Raw genomic sequence first — 19,717 nt, forward strand, 5'->3', positions numbered from 1 at the left:
ACATTCTCTAGCGAGACGTTTGCTTGCAAGATTGCATTTTGATTGGATGGGCCACTGCTTGCTAAGGTGATCGTCCTTTTCCTGCATTGGTCCTGACGAGACAAGCTTCCGTTGGCGTTTTGCTGCTTGAGCTGTTTATTTGAGTTTTCCGCATAGCTAGTCACTCCCTTCTGCGCACCTCGAAACCTTGATGTTTTTTTAAACTGTTATTATCGAAAAAGAAGAGTGAATCGAGAGCTGCCAATTTACGCAGGTAGTGTTCACGGAAACATGTGAATAATTTTCTTTCTGAAACAATTAAATAATATGCTATATTTCAGCCAAAAGAAACAAAAGAACAGATGTCGAATGAACCTCTGCAAACGCCTCGGTGAATCATTATGGATCTTCAAACCACCGTCTTAGCTTAGACGCTATGATATTGCAGTGCTAAGCCCGAGCCCGCGGTTAAGATCCCGGCCACAGGGGCCACATTTTGGTGTGAATGAAGTGCAGAACGCCTGCGTAATAAGATTTAGGTCCACTTTGAAAAACCAAGGTGCTCAAAAGTAGTACGGACTTATGGCGTGCCTCATAAAGAGGTTGTGGTTTTGTTATGTAAAACCTAACGTGTTATTTATATGTCTTCGTGCATCTTTTGCAAAGCATATCGCGCTATCAAAATCAAATGATGAAAAAAAAAGAACATCGAAATCACTGCAATGTACGTACTGACAGTTCGGAGAGAGGACGTGGCATATAGGAGAGAAGGCCATGTAAGAAACGCGCCTACATCGAAAGTGTCAGTGAGCATCGCGGTCACTTTTGACGTCAAGTGAACTAAGTGCAGAAATGGCGTTGAAATTACCAAGGTCGCTCTCCCGTACAGCAGTTGCAATCAGCACGCGAATTTCACGAGCTCAACACGCATCCAAGGAAGCTGGTAGCGTGGACACCTGTGCATATATGTCTATATATATATATATATATATATATATATATATATATATATATATATAACATCGCACTAGCACGTATCAGATGGTTAAAGAATAAAAGTATGGTCCTTTGGGCTAGTTGGTTACATACAGCAATATAGGTCATAGCGCTGGAAGAGATGGGATAGAGTGAGACAACAGGACGAGCGCTACCTTTCAAGTGAGTGTTTATTTCCAGAAAACCACCGTATCCCTAGGCCTGCACACTTCAAAGGTCCCAAGCACTGAAGATGAAAACCGTCCGCTTCAAGGAACGCAAATTCGCTAGTAGTCAGGCCATCTTGAGGGGAACTAATGGAGCTATCAGCGGCCCCCTTGCGATCAAAACAGGTTCAGCAACTTCTCGCCTAACTCTACGCACATTTCTGTTGCAAACTGAACACTTGTTGAACAAGGGCTTATACCCACAATCACCGCAATGTACAGACACATGCCCATGCCGGTATCGGTTAAAATTTTAGTTTTTATCTCTTAAACCTATCATTCAGGCATCTCCCATAATGCCCAATGTAAACCTTCTCGCACCATAATGGAAGGCAATACACCCCGTTCTTTACACATGACACTAAAGGGGGCCGTTGATTATTTTTATAACCTGCGCGTTTTTTGGCAAACGGATCATTAGCACTGCATAAGCTGAGCAATTTCTGCGGAGTGGTCCAAGTCCAAGTTTCTTCCGTCCAAGTTTCTTTAGTGCGTGTGAAGGGTTATTCAAATGCGACACAACCACCTTTTTCAGATTGTCGTTACTACTCATGGGCGTGCTATTCAGTTTTTTAACGCACTTTTTGCTACTGATACACGTACATGGTCACGGTAGCCTGCATCCGATGGACGCTCTTTTTGTACGTCAAACTTCTAGTCATTGTATTAGGGCATAACTTCCAGGTTAGCCATTGCTATTTTTACTAGCTTAGAATGAGATGAATGAAGCGGAAGCAACATTTTAGTGTCGAGAGGATGATATCCCCAACAAATATGATGTTCGAACAAAAAAAGATATTGCCTAAAACTGCATGGAATTACTGACCGGTAGTTCATGCGTTATCACCACACTGTGAAGACATAGAGAAAAAATGCTAACTGCATCATTTTCAGATTGAGTAGAATCAAACAGAGATAGGTAATCATCAACATATCTAAAGATTTTGGGGAACCTGACCTCAGACACAAAAACTTCTGTGACATTGTCATAATGAGCCAAGAAAATATCGCTAAGGATGGGTACCATACACGACTCAAAGCAAACCTCACTCTTTTGAATATAGATGTGTCCATCGCATTCCACGTATGTTGAATTGAAATAGAACGTAAGAAGTTCTAAGAACCAGCTCGCTTAAATTCCTGTTTAACTCTGAAGCCTAATTACTCCAGAATTGTAAATGCATTGTTCAACACATGTCACAAAGGGGCTTCGAGACGTGGACTAATATGAACCTTTCACGTCGATAGAACAGATTAAAATGTCCCTTGTCATAATTCCTTCTCAATAACTGCATCACATCGCTCGAGCTTCTTGCAATAAATAGATCATCGATGTTCAACAAGCATAATGCACCTTGAAGAAAACCTGCGACCGCTTTCTGCCAAGTGTCTCTCTCTCTCTGACACTATCACTCTGAAAGGTCTCGGTTTATGAGTTTCGACATAAGACATGACTTTCAAGTGAAGGTCCTCACTTTTCTTCCGAATAGTTCCCTAGCTGAGCTAAGTTGAGGCGAGAGCACAATTGTTTCCCTTCAGCGTTTACTTTCTTTATGGAAGCACCGTCGCATCTTTTCATTACAGAAGATACAGCTTCAAAATATTTTGATGAAAATTTACCATCAGTGAGGAGAGCAAGACCACCGTATCTATCCGCCGATAGGACGCACAAGGAATTGCGCTGCAAAAACTACTGCACGCGACCCTACAGGCTAATGCGTTGACGCAGGTTTCTTTCTGGAAACCACATCGACAGATTCATTCACGAGAATGTCATAATCACTTTCCTGAGCGGCATTTGCCACAGGTCTTGCCAAGAAAATCAGCTCGGAGCTGACTTGTTTGGTTCTGTAGCAAACTTTGGTCCCAGGAGAAGCGTTTTTTTTTTTTTTGACGAAGTCAGGAAGGCGAACTTCCCCCGAACATTCCTCGGACCTTTTCGGTGTGCGTGTCTACAAATGCGCTGGTTTTCTGGAAATAAACACTCAGTGAAAGGTGGCGCTCGTCCTGTTATCTCGCTCTTGTCCTTGTCAACCAGCGCTATGACCCCCATTGCTTAAATATTAGCGGCTAAATAATTAATCTGTATCTCATGCAGCAATCACAGATACTCTCGCAACGGAAACACCACCATATTTGTGAATAAAGAACGCTTGGCAATCTTCCACACGCCATTTTCTTTGCGTCTTGACTCAAAATACTCAAGCCTTCGCCTGACGTACAAGGCCGGAGAAACTAGTCAAGCGGAGATTTGCTTTTGCTTATATCTCCTCCATCAACGTCGTATTGATCAAAACAAATAAAACCTTTCGAACAAGTCGTTACAGGATGTACGGCAATATGATTAATATTCAATCAACGTGGCGACACACCGTATTGATGGAGTGACGATTATTTACAATTTGTGTTGCTCATTCCGAGACTCCTGTTTCTTACGCTGCTATGCGCTACATACATGGGCTCCAGTACTGGCCCACTTTGGTAGGGCACTCCCTTGCCAAAGGCCAAGATCAACCATGAACCGGATGGCATGACGATGACTGTAGGATAAGCACGCTGTGACGAAGAAGCACAACTTCAATGAGATGACGATGGGATAACGTCGACTGCGTCGTAACGACGGTATGAGGACGATGGTATGACGACAATGGTGTGAACACAATGGTATGAACACCGAATGACGAAGCTGGTATGCTCAGGATTGCACGGCCACGGCAGTTTAAGGTTAACGGTGTGATAACCGATGCACAATAGCGACTCTCTGCCGACGACGCAATAAATAATAATATTTGGGGTTTTACGTGCCAGAACCACTTTCTGATTATGAGGCACGCCGTAGTGAAGGACTCCGGAAATTTTGACCACCTGTGGTTCTTTAACGTGCACCTAAATCTAAGCACACGGGTGTTTTCGCATTTCGCCCCCATCGAAATGCGGCCGCCGTGGCCGACGACGCAATAAAGACGATCACATTAGAATAGCGGCATAATCAAGATTGATTGTAACAGCATGATTACGATTGAGTGATGGTGAAGGAGTCATGTCCATAGAGTTACGAAGGCGCTAAGACGATGACAGCATGAGGAGAGTGGGACGACGAATTTATAATGACAATTGAACGACCATGACGGCACTACGACGACTGTATAAAGACGACGCAATCACGACGATGGCAGGACGCGGTAGGAGCACAATGGGAAGACGAAGACTGCATGACGACGATAGCGTGACGATGACTTCATGATGAGAGTTGGATGAAGAAGCTGCCATGAGGAGGATGGAGCGACCACGACGGCATCACGACCTCAGTGAAAGGTGGCGCTCGTCCTGTTATCTCGCTCTTGTCCTTGTCAACCAGCGCTATGACCCCCATTGCTTAAATATTAGCGGCTAAATAATAATACCTAGTGGTCCACGCGCTCAAGCTTGTAGACATCTTAAGCCACTGGGTCAGCGCAAGAGGATCCATGGATAGATAGATAGATAGATAGATAGATAGATAGATAGATAGATAGATAGATAGATAGATAGATAGATAGATAGATAGATAGATAGATAGATAGATAGATAGATAGATAGATAGATAGATAGATAGATAGATAGATAGATAGTAAAGCTGTAAACGCCTGAAGTAGCCATAGTACTAATCACAGTATCAGCAGATTATGATTATGCATTATTTGCCGGCAAACAAATGCACAAATTGTCACATTATTGGTATAGAATGCGAAGCACCAAGACGGAACAGTATGCCTTCTATAATTAGTGGTACCTCTTTAGTTTTCTTTCTATCTCTCTTTCTCTCTCTCGCCTATTTCCTATTTTTCGCTGTTATATAGTTTCCGGCAAAATTTGTTATTTTTCGGGAGCGCTTATCTTTATATTTCATTATTAGGCTGATATCTTTATCATGGTATAATGCTTTGTCTCACTATGTCTATAATGACGTAGCATGTAATTTAATTTTGCTTATTTGTTTACTTAGAAAAAACTCACAGGCAGTTAGAAATGCATTGAGTAAGATGTGGTGCAGTTCAGTTACACTGAAGAGAATTCCTCTACAAAACAACGTAAAGGAAACAAACACTGACGCAAACTAAAAAAATTGAGTTGTCATCTTTTATGTCATTACAAACATTGTCGCACTATTTAACTGCTTTAGTTAGCTATCAAAACGTGATTTTATGTAGCCGTTGCCGCGCTTCAGGTCGTCAGGCACATTCTAGTGGTCTATGGCTGTATCCGAGTGGGGGACCCCTTTGTCGAACTGGATGACTTGAATTAACCTTCATTTCCTACTTTAGATAATTTTAGGCCAATAAGCATGATGGTAGTCTCAAAAAGGCATTTCTGGCTTAAAAACACTTCTACAACTTCAAACTATTGATTAGTATACGGCCAATTTAATTTCTTAATAATGAGCATATCCACCACAGTGGACTTACTTCGCCATTTAACGCCCTCTGCTATGCAGTATTTCATATTTGGCTGGTGTTGAAAATAACTAACATATGTTTCAGCGGCGCTGTATATAAATATCTGCCCCTATTTCTGGCGCTTGTCAATATTTCACTCTCTAGGCCCTCTCCCACCTCATAGAGTCCCGGAGATTATATAAAAAATTCTGCCAGCACCAGACTCCCTTCTCCTCGCTTGCCATATTTTGTTTAATTTCACCAGGGTAACCATGACGTATAACTGTCCCGCTGTGATTGTATTCCAATCTCCAGAAGGCAAATCTACGTTAATGCCGACGAATATGTGGGTGGGGTTTCACAAGGTCTTTCGAACCACTGAATCAAACGCTCCATTTGTTTACTGTTTTTTTACATTTGCTCCTATTGTTTCGTTTTAAAGCAATTACCGTTGGCTATCGTAACGAGCTTTCAGTGTATCACCGGCTGACCCTCAAGAGGCGGGGATCGCGCAGAGGTAGAAAGAGCTTTCGTCTGGCCGAGCTAGCGGAGCAATAATATTGTGGTGCGACAAGTGACCGATGTCACGTATGAAGTCATCCCCACCGACCTGTCAGCGTCATCGTCGGCTGCAAGTGACATCGTTCACGTGGCGATACTAAAGCCATACCAGACACCTTTCAACGCGGATGTGTAGATTAAGCACCGGGACGGTGCTTCTACTGCCGGGGGTGATGCTACGGAACAGCCGCCAGAGTGAGGCTGCACGGAGGAGGAAGAAGACGACGTGGGCCCGCTTGATATAGCGTCGCCATTTTGGCCTTCCGTTAGCTTCCTTGTAAATAAATTGTATACAGTATTGGGCTCCAGCTACACGTAACAATATATCACCGGGAGAGGAAAAATGCGCCGGTGTCTCGAATCGTGCAAGTTGGACTGACATCACACTAGCGTTTTGAACAGTACAGGAGACACTGTGGTGCCGGGATTTGCGATTTCTGCTCTTTGCAATTTGCGATTAAGCACCTATTTGTGCTCACCTTGGGGTATCGCGTCGACGATCGCGGTGACGTACACTCGGGCTCTAGCTGCCGAAAAAGCTCAGCAACGTTATATTGACAAGATGGATCAAAAATATCCACTTGTGGATGAGAAAAATTGAGATAAGAACGAAAGATGAGAAACAGCACGAAGCAGAACGTCAAGAACCATCTTCCACTTCAGCGGTAACATATTCAAGAAGCATTTAGTTATTGACCCTTTCGGTGCAGTGTGCTGAATCGGCTCTCATCCCAGTTGGATAGTTACTATCAAAACGAACACTTATGAATAAGTTTACACCAAGAATTGCTCCACGAAAGATCTTGCTTTCTCTTGTCCAAATCAGTAATATCCCAGCATCATGTATTTATCACACAAAGATCATTAAATTTTTAATGACCTCTTCAGACTTTCGCTAGTAGATACATTGCATTTCAGGCATCCACGAATAATCGAGCGAGATAACAAAGCAAACGAGATAAAATTCGCACACTTACACTATCATCTTCGAAGGTTTCTGAATGAACATTCCTTTTTTAGGTGTGCCTTATAACTACGTCGTTTTCGAAAGAAATGTCTATTATTCAAGCAATTGCGTGCCTGAACACACGAAACAGTAGAGCATGGTTACAAAAACCGTTTTACGGAACTGCATTGGGCGCAGGCCTACGTTGGAAAGTGCGTGGTGTTTCAGCCAGGGCATACTCTCAGTGTCGCTTGATGTTCCGGTTCAAGCTTTATTTTTGCTATACGCAAACAAATGCGTTCTCGCGGGTGGCTCTTTCTCTGATCACTCTGACGCATAAAAATAATGGAAATAAAATGTAGCTTATAAAGAATCTCCCATTCTTGGCCAAGCATTTTTGTATCGCTCACTTCTTTTGTGATTTAATTCTAGGCTTTCAATTGACTTCCATTCACACGCCATTACCGTCGTGCACCACAGCAAGGTTATTGCAAAACGTTGGTTGCTATCACACAATTTGATTTGCCTTCCTTTTAGAGACCGCCTATGCATCCCTGTGGCATATGTTCTGACCCAGCACGGTAGCCATTACGGGGCCGAATTAAGGCTGAGAAGGCCTCGTCGCGATAACTTTGTAGCCAGTTGGAAAGATCAATATTTGGCGCCATTAGGGGGACGGGAACCAAGTATAGCCTAGGTAACTTCTAGCATTGTTATAATTTCACTTGGATAGAACTTTGTGTCAAAGAGCCTCAGCCTGCGTTCTCCTTTCCGCGATACCACATTCTTTTTTCTTGGTTGTGGTCGCCGTTCCTACGCATTTTTTTAAATGAGAAAAAAGAATGCTGCAGTTTCCCAAAACAATGCTAAAAACGAAACGTAGAGCTCACGTCTGCGAGCTAGAAAGAGCTGTTCAAGCATTCACTTTGGCACGTCTGCTGTGTCTCGCAGACTCGAACCTGAAAGGAGTACGAAAAAATATATCCTGTACGCTTTGCCGGGCATGTGACGAGTGCAGCGCACCTATATTTGGATAGTTTACGAAACACATACGTTGTGGCACTGAAATGCCCGAAAAATAGATAAAAAAAATTACCCACCCAATATTGTTTTGCGCAAAGCTCGCCCTATGAATTGAAATTACGAGTGGGTATACGTCGTCTGAGACTCGAGCCTCATTTCGCCTGATAGAGTGCTTCTACAATCTACACAAATACGTGACCAAAGTTGTGATATTGTCTGTATAATCGGGGTATTCTGTGGTAAGTGTAAATGATACTTTTACGTGGTAAGAAAAAAGCGGCAACACGTGTTGGCAGTGTTTCAGCTCATATACACCGTTGTGCGCTCTGGCGAGTGGGCTTAACTACAGCACTTATTTGTAGCCCTCGTTCGCATCAGGTGAATAAGTTCACTGATTGCCCGAACACGATAATTCGGGCGAAAGTCTTGCGATCAATATGAATACCGAAATCAGTGCGTTAGCTACAATACCTAAGAATGTAGATGGCCATATATTTTATTCTGGCAGATTTTGTCAATAAGATTTAGTAGGCACGAGGATACTTCCGTCCCTGTTAGTCATTTCAGTGCGGCGCACACTAGCTGGCTCAGTAGACATCGCAGTCCGTTCGATTAAAAAATCATCAGCCGTTCCACTCTGTGAAGATGGTTGACCAGCGAAGCTGTTTACCACATGACTCAGAGCTGACAATTAAATAACTTTGAACAAAGGTATGAACTCATTTACTGTCTTGAAGTGTGGCCATCGTGACGAAAGGTACGCACACTCATTTATTGTCTTCATCGGTGGTCATTATTTCTCTCGCACCTGCAATCACATTCTTTGATAATGTTAAATCTATGCACGCACGCCGCTTGGTTGTTCGTTGGGCCGGCTGGGTGTGGCATCGCAAGGGATATGTCTGCAACACGGAAAGCGTAAATCAAGGGATATGTCTGCAACACGGAAAGCGTAAATCACTCTCTTTTCTCTAAATCACGGACAACGACAACTAGACTGGTGTCATCGCCGATAATACGCGCAAAGTGAGTAGCCATGAACCTTACGGGACTATGAGTCATTGCATTTTTTGCTTGCTCCCAAGTTTATGAGGCATTGATGACGAATGTTTTAGAGCGCAGCTCTTTGGCGTCCGTTCCTGGGTTTCGCGTCGTCGTCGGCGTTGTCGTCGGCGTTGTCGTCGGCGTTGGCCTCGTAACCAGCTCCGCCCCCCTTTCATCCCCCCAGCGCTAGCAGCGACCGACTGATACCGCTGGATGCCGCTGACGCCGCTAGAGAGTCAAGATAACGTGACTGCATAGAACACCGTCGCCGCCATGCAGAAAGAGTATCAGTCAAAGGCATCAGTCAGTCGCTGGTATCTCTTCCCTCCTCCCTTTATCGTGTTGTCCGCTTGCTGCGCGCGCTTCTGCCCCCATCGTTTGCCGCTGGGTGTACACGCCGCCCCCCTCCGCTTCCGCTTACTGCTGGTTGCTCTCGACGGCGGCGATGAGCCTCCGCTTCGGCGGCGCGAACTGCAGGGTCTTCTCGGCGGCGGCGATGAGCTTCTGCTTCAGCCTCGCTTACTGCTGGTTGCTCTCGACGGCGGCAATGAGCCTCCGCTTCGGCGGCGCGAACGGCAGGGTCTTCTCGGCGGCGGCGCTTAGCCTCTGCTTCCCCCACGGCTGTGACAACCTCGCGAGGCACTTGTATAGATCTCGTCTTTGAGAATCAAGCATTGGTGTACCAAGTCGAACATATATCAGTCTATTTCTCCGACCACAAAGCTTCCTTCATGACTGTCAAGAACTGTTAGTGGAGTCTTTGTTAAAGGAATACGTGTGAAAAATAAAAAAAAAATTCTGTGATAGCGCATACATGTGTTGCTCGATTTCTTTGCCTCAATCTATCCAAAAGGTGAAACAGCTTATTTGCTGCGCTCAAATTTCGCATTAGGAAGTAACGTAATCGTCGGTAATTTTTTTGAGATGCTGTTCTGTATGTTGCAAACGTGATTAGAAGAAGATAAGCACTGTTCGCTTCACTTTGCTGAGTGCTTGTAGCCTCTGCCTTACGGGGCTATGAGCCATTGAATTTTTCGCTTGCTTACGGGAGCATGAATGCTTACGGGCGTAGGAGCCATTGTTGATCATAGCTTTCATTCGCGGAACACAAAAATACACAGAACCTTATCCGTATATAAGTTCAATATAAAGCTAAATTTAGTTGCATACGTATTCGAGTGTTGGTGTTAACGTCCATGTTGTCAAGACAGTATAGCAGGACAGCATTTCGGGAAGGACACAGCGTAATTTTGAAAGATCTCTGTTGACAGCGTACTCATCGCCAATAAGTTAACATTATTTGCTTCGATTCTGAAACTGGAGGCTCAAAAAACACCGAAAGCAGCCCTCATGTAAATTTTAGCGCCCGGCTAACCTCAAAACCACCGCTTCCCTTGCGTGCCTTTTAACACCTTATCTCGCTTCGCTCATCTGTCGGTGACCGACCTTCATTTGCAGTGACAGCTTGCGGTGACGAAATGAATGCTTCAGCGGGCCTTCACCCTTACCTTCTCTGCGTCACGACAGCGTCGGAAATAAGGTGGCTAGTGCTTCCTGTGCCGTTCCACCTATTTTGGATCGGAGCGAAAAAAGGTCAATTTTTCTTTTACGACGAATGTTTCTACAACAAGTTGTGTTTTTGCAACCACCCAAGTTTATCTGGCCTCGCGCAGCATTCCACTTCAATTTGACCGTGGAAAAAGGCCCTAGAAGGATTGGCTGAAAAGTTCATTGCGAATTTAACTAATTGCCAGGATGCGAGGGCTCGTTGTCAATATAGAGTTCGCAATGCTGAAGGCAGATTGTGGTGAAGGCTTCATCGCATCAGTAAATTCTTATTTTTGAAGATCTCTTTGCACTTCAATAAATCACACAGTATGAATATTTTCTTGGCTGATAGAAATTTAACGGGATCGTGTCATGTTCGCAAACTGACATGGCTGAAAGAAATGTCTGGATTTTCTTCTTATCCGCAGTGACAACACAGATCACTTACGGGTAAATAACCTTTTCAAACTTAAATCAAGGCAAGACTGTTGGAAACAATTGAAAGACACACAAGTGGAAAATTCTAAATTTAGTCATAAAAGGAATAAAAAGCGAGAATGTTTTTTGTCCTCGACAGTCGAACTACCTATACCTGAAGCTTCCCTTCAGGGCTACCACCAAAGTTAAGCTGTTTTCACAAGTAGTTATTATACTTTATGTCCATTGCTTTATAATTTTCAGCAGAGCGTGGTAGCCGCAAGAATCGTTTATGGCATTGTTGCATATTGATGGCCTAAGGAAGCTCATGCGACTAGTTCATATTCTAGAAAATAAAAGCAGCGAGGCTGCAGATGTAGTGATTCAATGACCTCCGCAATATATCTGCGCACATTTAGGCTACGCAAGCCGTTAGTTTGTAGTGTGACTTTTCGGCACTGCTTTTTTCATAGGGGTCAGTTGTTCCACGCTAATTTGTCAACACCATAGCGTCTTCAGCGAACCGTAACCTTTTTAAGCGCACGCGTTGTGAACTTTTCTGACATAAGCAGGAAATGGCGACGACGACTAAAGAACATAATTTGCCACTTCATATTTAAGCAATGTCAAACGCATTGGGTCAGCGCCTGAGAAATTGCATGACCCTCCCTGAGCTTGTCGACAAGGCACGTTCTGTTAGCAATATGCTATTAAAGCAACCTTTGTTATGTAAATAGCGCTGTAATTCAATGATGACGATATAGATACATGTCAATGAGTCCTGACTTTGGTGTAAACAACTTCAGTTATGCACACGCACGCAGAAAAAGAATATTCAAGAACGTCGAGTAAACTTAAGAAATAATTATGCCGAGAGGGTGTATTTGTTATTCAGTAGGAAATATTGTTGTATCGCTTATGAGCGTACAACATGTATTCCTCAGCGTCCTTGAATATACCCACTAGTATATATATATGATCTGCGAGGTGATGGTAAGGCAACTGAGATACACCATACATCAAGCAGTCAAGCAATACGCTCCATTGATTTTTTGTGTTCTTTGATGTTCACTTTATGTTTATTTATCAATATTGAGCTGATTCTGTAAGCCCGTCCTTCTCACATGAAACATTAAATATATATATCACACAACAAATTTGTACGATACATCTGTGTCTGCCCTTTTCTTGTTTGAGGGCCGCCATTCTTTTATGAGATCTTTAAATGCCTTTCAGTATGTCCACCAGTGAGTGCAACCAGGAGTGAACCAGGGCTCGATACCACAGCAAGGATGCCGCACTTGCCACCATTGTTGTTACAGGTAGTGGTTACTTTGGCGATGTGCTATGGGCCGCTCAGTTCCAGCCAATTGTTTCCCGATGACGCCTCTCCAGAATGACCTTCCTCGGTGTGCCCATTGACGCACGGTTCCTACCGGATCCGTTCCTGCGACAACTTTCCGTCTTCGCCTGGTCCGCCTCATGCGGAGCCGTTTCGCTCATTCCAGCAGTTTTCCAGCGCCGCCTCTTGGCCAACTACCGTCAACCTGGAGTCAACTACCGATTGCCTGGAGCCATTTCTGGAAGAAACCGTCTTTTTGGGCCGGCAACTTGAGCGTGGCTTTACCTGGCCTGGAAGCGTCCCAACAGTAAAAAAGCGCCAGTCGCCTCTTGGGGCTCGACACCGCAGCAAGGATGCCGCACTTACCACCATTGTTGTTACAGGTAATTACCTGGAAGCAGCACCTTCTATTAGGTCTAGTAATTACTGTTTAATCGCAGTGTCGTGCGCACCACCATTATTTGATCCATTGAACCGATGTTTTTGTGTATTAAGTCGCTTGTGCTCTTTCTTGTCTAGTCTACTGATTATGATTTCTGGCGATGTGGGAAGTAATCCAGGTCCCATGAGCAAAAGAGAGGCCTTTGCCTCAGCCATAGCAAAACTGTCTAAACTTGAGGCGGGGCACGCTTATTTACTTGCCAAATTGATACTAAGCAAGGGGAGGTGTGCAGCCGCCGTGAATGAAATTAAGCTCCTATGAGTTGCAAGTTTGGAAACATGCAACGTATCCAAACAGTAAGCATCCGATGCTGTCACAACTACAAATAACTTGCGCAGTCTTACTGACCATTTGTGTAACATTTCTTCTACGTGTCATAGAGCTGAAAATCGGATACGAAGCTCTAACCTTCTGTTTCTTTGGAATTCATGACGCCCCTAACGAAGATTGGGTTGCATGCGAAGAAACAATAATAGAGTTCTGCTCAGAGAAGCGTCACATTACTGTAACAAATGACCAATTTCAACACGTTCATAGAATAGGAGGGTACAATAAACGCAGGCCAATAATAGCAAAATTAACCTTTTTTAAGGATGAAGAAAACATTCTGATGTCAGCACGCCAAGTGAAAGGATCGTCATTTGCTATCGGGGAAGGTTTCTCCCAAGCTGCATGGCAGGAGAGAAGACAGCTAATTGCATTCGCGATGTCACAGAAAAAACAATTCAGGGTAACCGTTGACAGGCTGCCCATTGACAACAAGACATAGATATCATTACTAACCCTGTCATTCTATCCAATAGATCGCTCAGGTGTACCGTGGGTCCAAAAGGCCATAATCAGTCTAACTCCTATCATGCCTTTCCTTCGGTATGATCATCGTTCACTAGCATTCGAAGCCTTGTGCGTAAACGCGACCAGCTTTCTTCCTTCCTTGAATATAGGAAGTCGGACATGCTAGCATTAAATGAATCTGAGTTGTATCTGCATATCACTGATAAAGAAATATTTGAATGTGTTCACAACTATCGCATTCACAGATATGAACGAAAAGATAAAAGAGGCAGCGGTATCTTTCCAGGAATAAGAAAAACACTTCCCTTTTATGTAATTCCCTCATACTCTAACCAAGAAATTATCTGGCTTGCGTGCATGTCTCATCCTCGCGAGTACTTATAGGTGTATGTTAGCGACGTACGTATTCTACTTATGCATTTTTGATGACTTGCGCAGCAACATAGAATCAGTGACGAAGCTTCACTCGTTTGATGCCATCTATCTGCCAGGAGACTTCAATTTTCCTCTGATCGACTGGTTTAACTTATCTTCATATTGTAATACTTCGAAAGAATTTATTAATTTAATCTTAGATTTTAACTTGTTTCAGGTTGTTACGCAGCTTACACGGGGTAATAATATCTTCGATTTAATCCTCACAACAGCACCTGAGACGGTTGATAACATTCTGTCTATTAATGGTTTTAGTGATCATTCCCTTACTCCAAGGAACTCTCAACATACCCTTATCTTTTACAGGTTTCGCTACTAAAAAAATTCGCGCTTATAATAAAGCCAATTACAAGGTTATGAATTCGAAATTAGATATATTCTTTTCCCGCATGTTACCTTCATTTCACAGTCGGTCGGTGGGGGAGAATTGGATAATATTCAGGAATTTTGGAAAACCAAAGAGCCCTAAGGAGGATCTACCGCCTCCCCACAAAGACCTTAGCATAGAGCAGTCGGTTGCCTGGAGACCACTGAAGACTAATACACACCCCAATCTGAGTCAACTAAGCAAAGTCTATCCGGCAACATATGACAATAAATGCCCGCTATGCGGGAAACACGCAACGCTTTACCACGTTACATGGGCCTGCCAAAAACCGAAGGTAGCGCCAGTACACAAAAAACCAGCACCGGAGCAGTGGGAGGCTGCGCTGTCCTGCTCGAAGCCTGAAAACAGCTCGAGCTGATTGACAGAGCTAGTAAGATGGCAACCGCAACAGGGGCCCTGGACTGGGGGCTCCATCTTCGCCTGGATACCTCCTTTGTGAAAATAAAGTTTTTTTCATTCATTCATTTATGCATTCTTCAGAAATGAGATGTCTGCCTTGGCTAACCAGTGCGTTCCTCTCATTAAGATAACCAATGGTAAATCTAACCCATGGTTCCCCAGATCCCTACTCTTACAGAGAAAGAGGAAAAAGCGCCACTACGAAAGTGCTAAGCGCTTGCGCACGCAAGCAGCTTGGGACACGCACAAGGAAAGCTTAAGATGTCTTCAGCTAAAAATATATGCTTCATTCATGACCTACAATCTCTTCTAAAATCCAATCCCAGAAAGTTCTGGCACAATATAAGCCCAGATCAGGACCACACTAACATTTCTTTACACAACAATGATAACACTCGCAATCCAGATAATCATTGTGCTTCCGCTTTAAATACTTATTTTTCTTCTATATTCACCACAGAAGTTCAGCCTCATCTTTCGGATGTGTGTATCGGAGCTAAACTACCCATACATGTCACCAATTGAAATAAGAGTTGAATGTGCCGCATGCCTGATAAATAACATCAAGCTAACTACATCCTATGGCGTTGACGACGTTCATTCTAAAATTTTGAAAAACTGCGTCATAGCATCTATAGTAAAATTTTGTCTCACATCTTCAGGCAATATTTAGCGACTGGCGTGCTGCCCTCAGATTGAAAGATAGCAAAGTCATACCCATATTTAAGCCAGGCAATAAACACACACCGGTAAACTACCATCCAATATCATTTACATTTATATGCTGCAAAATGCTAGAACATGTAATTGCATCAAATGTTTACAGTTACCTGGGAGCCAACAAATTTTTCTTTTATAACCAACACGGAATTCGGAGAAAATTCTCTTGTGTAACGCAAATATTAGAATTAACAACTGATTTGCATACTAACATGGAATAGGTCTACAAACTGAGTGTGCTTCTCTAGACTTTTGAAAAGCGTTTGACCTCATAGCACACTGCCCTTTGATTTTGAAATTATCTGCTCTTAAATTAAATTCTCTTACGCTAACATGGATTCGCAATTCCCTTTCTAATCATCAGCAGTTCACAGCAGTTAATTTTGCCTCTCCTCTTTCGCATATTACTTCTGGTGTACCACAAGGCAGCGTTCTTGCGCTTCTTCGGCCATTACTATTTCTAATATTCATTAATGACTTAACAAATAACATTTGCTCACACCTGCGCATTTTCGCAGACGACTGCATTCTTTGTCGTTCCATCAAATGTGCCGATGATAATACAATCCTCCAAAAAAATCTAGAACTTATTTCTCTTTGGTGGAACACTTGGGTAATGAAGCTTAACGTTTCTCAATGTAAAATTATCTCTTTTAGCCGCAAGCATACTAAATCTACGTTTCCTTATCACATAAGCAACATCACTATTTTGCATGACACTCAATATAAATATCTTGGTGTTCACCTAACTTCGACTATTTCGAGGTCAACACACATTGCACACATAAGCGCCAAAGTTTCGAGATCATTAGTGTACAGAAGACGCAAGTCGCATAATTCTATTAAAGACGTTCGTATACTTGCTTATCTAACATTCGTTCGACCTCAGCTTGAATATGCCACATCAGTCTGGTTTGCCCATCAAAAATACTTGATCGAAAAACTCGAATCTATTCAGAATAGGGCTGCTCGTTTTATATTACGCTGTTTTTACTATAACAAAGTCGTAACACAAATTAAGCTTGGCCTCTCACTACAGCCCTTGCATGATCGTTGTGATATAGCCCTGTGATAGTTATTTCATAAATATGTCCATTATACAGCGCCGCCAGTTCTGCCTCTTGGAACTCCTTATTACACATCACACCGGCTATACAATCAGTTCAATTTCATGCGCATCTACGGAAAGGCTAATTCATTTAACTACTCCGCTCTTCTAAGAGCCATTTGCCTTGAGAGAAATCTTCCTAACGCCATCGCTTAGGAGAATTACCAGGAAAATTTCCGGCATCCATAACAACGCATTTTTCAAACTCTACTACCTTAACGTGTTATTTTTTCTTCAGTTTCCCGTTATGATAGTGCTACTATCCCTTAAATACTGTTTGTTATAGCCAACTGTGACCCGCTCGCTCTGTAATTCTATTGATTATATTTTAATTTCTGAAAGTTTCTTGTTCACTGACCTCTTGCGTTCAAAAGCATGCGCTTTCTCCTTTGTACAAATTAAAAAAAACATTGCTGTATGTTATCGCATTTCTTACACTGAATATTTTGTATATATATTCACATATGTGTTCTAATTATAGTATAATTTTTAGTGTACTCTCCCCCTCATCACATAATGCCTCTAGGGCACTGTAAGGTATCTTTAAATAAATAAATGAATACATAAATAAATAAATAAATACATTATTTCTCCACTGCTTGCTTCTGCGTAAAATCAGCGTTTGCCTCATCTTTCACAGAATATTAGCTTTTTGTTTGCAGCTTAAATCACAGCTGAGAAATTAACTAATGGTGCTGCTTTATTTGCATGAACAGTACGAGTATAATGCGCGACCATGCGACAAGTCAAAAAGATCTCTTTAGTACTGATCGGTCAAAGATAGCAGCGACGATCCTTAAAGGACGCAACCACTGAATACGGTCGCTATGCGTAGGAGCCACTGTGAATGACCTTCGCACTAAATAAATATATGCGATGACGCAAATTGTGTACTCTGCCCCACACAGAACACTAAAAAGCATTAGGCGAACTTTTTGCCGAAGTCCTCGTTTACTTCGTAAACCGCTTAGTAATGTGCATAGCTGAACGCGCAAGTTAATCATCCGAGCTCTCTGACAATCTTGAGCTACGGCTCTAGTCTGCAACAAGCTAGTTCGCGTGGTACGCGAGGCGCAGTTCTAGAAAATGAGCCAGAAGCAATAGATTTACGTGAAATAATGCAGATCCAATGCGCATGCTGGGAGCTATGCCAAGGAAAGCTTCATGCCTCGTGTAATCTCATGTACTAATGTGTGCTCATGAACACCGTTCACCAACAGTGGCTAAATGCAACGACCAAAACAAGCGGATTCATTGTGTAAAATGTTCGCGCACCCATATCACGAGGGTGGAAACGATGAATTATGTTCATCGAGGAAAACAAGAATAGAGAGAGTCAGGTTTTAGGTAAAGTCCCTTTTTAAGCATTGGTGTCTTTGAGCACTAGGTCATCTGGCACAACGTTTACTGGCAAACACCTTGCATGGTAGTTTACTTTAGAATAAGCATGTGCTAAGAGAGTTCTCAGCCAGAAGGGTCAATGGGCTGATGCTTCACGTCATATTAGTATGACAGAAAAATCTTCATATGGTGAATGAAGGATAGTTTCCCGAAAAAGCCGGGGTGGAGAGCGTACTGCTTAAAGAAAGGTGGATATGCAATGACATCATATTGGGCAGTGTTGTAGGCAAACGTAATAACAGGTAATGCAGCATCCCAGTTGTTGTGGTCTGAAGCGACGTACAGGCAGCATGTTGGCGAATGTGCAATTTGCCGATTATGCTAAGTCATTTGTTAGATGGTAATATGGCATGGAATACGCAGAGATACAGGAGGCCTTCCACGAACTCACTGGTGAACTGCCGACCACGATCACGTATGATTGCTCAAGGAACGCTATGATGAAGATAACGGCATTTAGTAAAAATGAGAGGTCACTTGCAGTTATCGAACCAAGCGCCGTTGCTTCAGTATAAGATGTGAGATATTCGGCGCATGCGAATATTGAGTGGTGGCCACAGCTGACTCGTGAAAAGGACCAAGAAAGTCATTCCCTGTATTTTTGAAAGGCCAAGCCTGCGGCATTATCACTCGCAGAAAACTCGCTGGAGCTATGGTTGGTTGACTGCAGCGCTGGCAGTCATCGCTGCAAGCAACGTGCGGTTTCGTGCTTTTTTTTTTGCCGCTGTGAGTGTTAGCGAAGACGACGAAGCGTTTTAGCGCATTCGAGGTGACGAAGTGCGAAATTGTCGCGCGGGATCTGAAGTTCCGTAGGGTGCATGCACTTTGGCCGAAGGAGAAGCAGTGGAGCACCGTGGCCTAAATAATGCTTATAGCAAAGTTAACCATCACGAATAAAAAGTGTTGTCGCCAATGCTAATTTGCAGGCTGCGCAAAATGGCAACCTTGGGGAAGAATCGTGTGGTCATTCGTACTTGATGGTGGGATAACGAGGAAAGGGCGAGTAGGTTGAAGCTAATTGCCTTGTAAATTATCACCATTAGCACTCATATTCAGAGAAAGAAGCCGAGTTAAGCAATCAAGTGTCCATGTAGCAACTGCCGCTATGATAAGCTAGAGAGAAGTCATAATCATGAAGACTCGAGTGCCATCACCCTAATCATCCAGATGGGACTTGTAATTAAGGAACCAGCGCAAGGAATGGTCGTCTGTCACAGTAATGAAAACGCGGTCGTAGAAATATATCCGAACTTGTTGAGGAGCTGCACAAGCGCTACAGTAATCTTGATTAACACCGTTTAACAACATATCGTTGACATGCCCAGCGGACACTTTTCCTGGTGATGGCCACACTCATCTTTAACCGCTACAGCGAACCGATTCTTCTAATGAGCTTCTGCATCGTGCGGGTCCATCTACACTGCACGAAAAAGCAAAGATACATTGCTTGAAATGTTTTCTCAGTTGCTGAATGCTCACTTTAAAACCATCACAGCAGCTTTTGTTAACGTTAAAGAAAAAATGAAAGTATGCCAGAAGCACGACACAATGT

Source organism: Dermacentor variabilis, chromosome 4 (genome assembly GCF_050947875.1).
Source record: "Dermacentor variabilis isolate Ectoservices chromosome 4, ASM5094787v1, whole genome shotgun sequence".
In the NCBI taxonomy this organism is placed as follows: Eukaryota; Metazoa; Arthropoda; class Arachnida; order Ixodida; family Ixodidae; genus Dermacentor; species Dermacentor variabilis.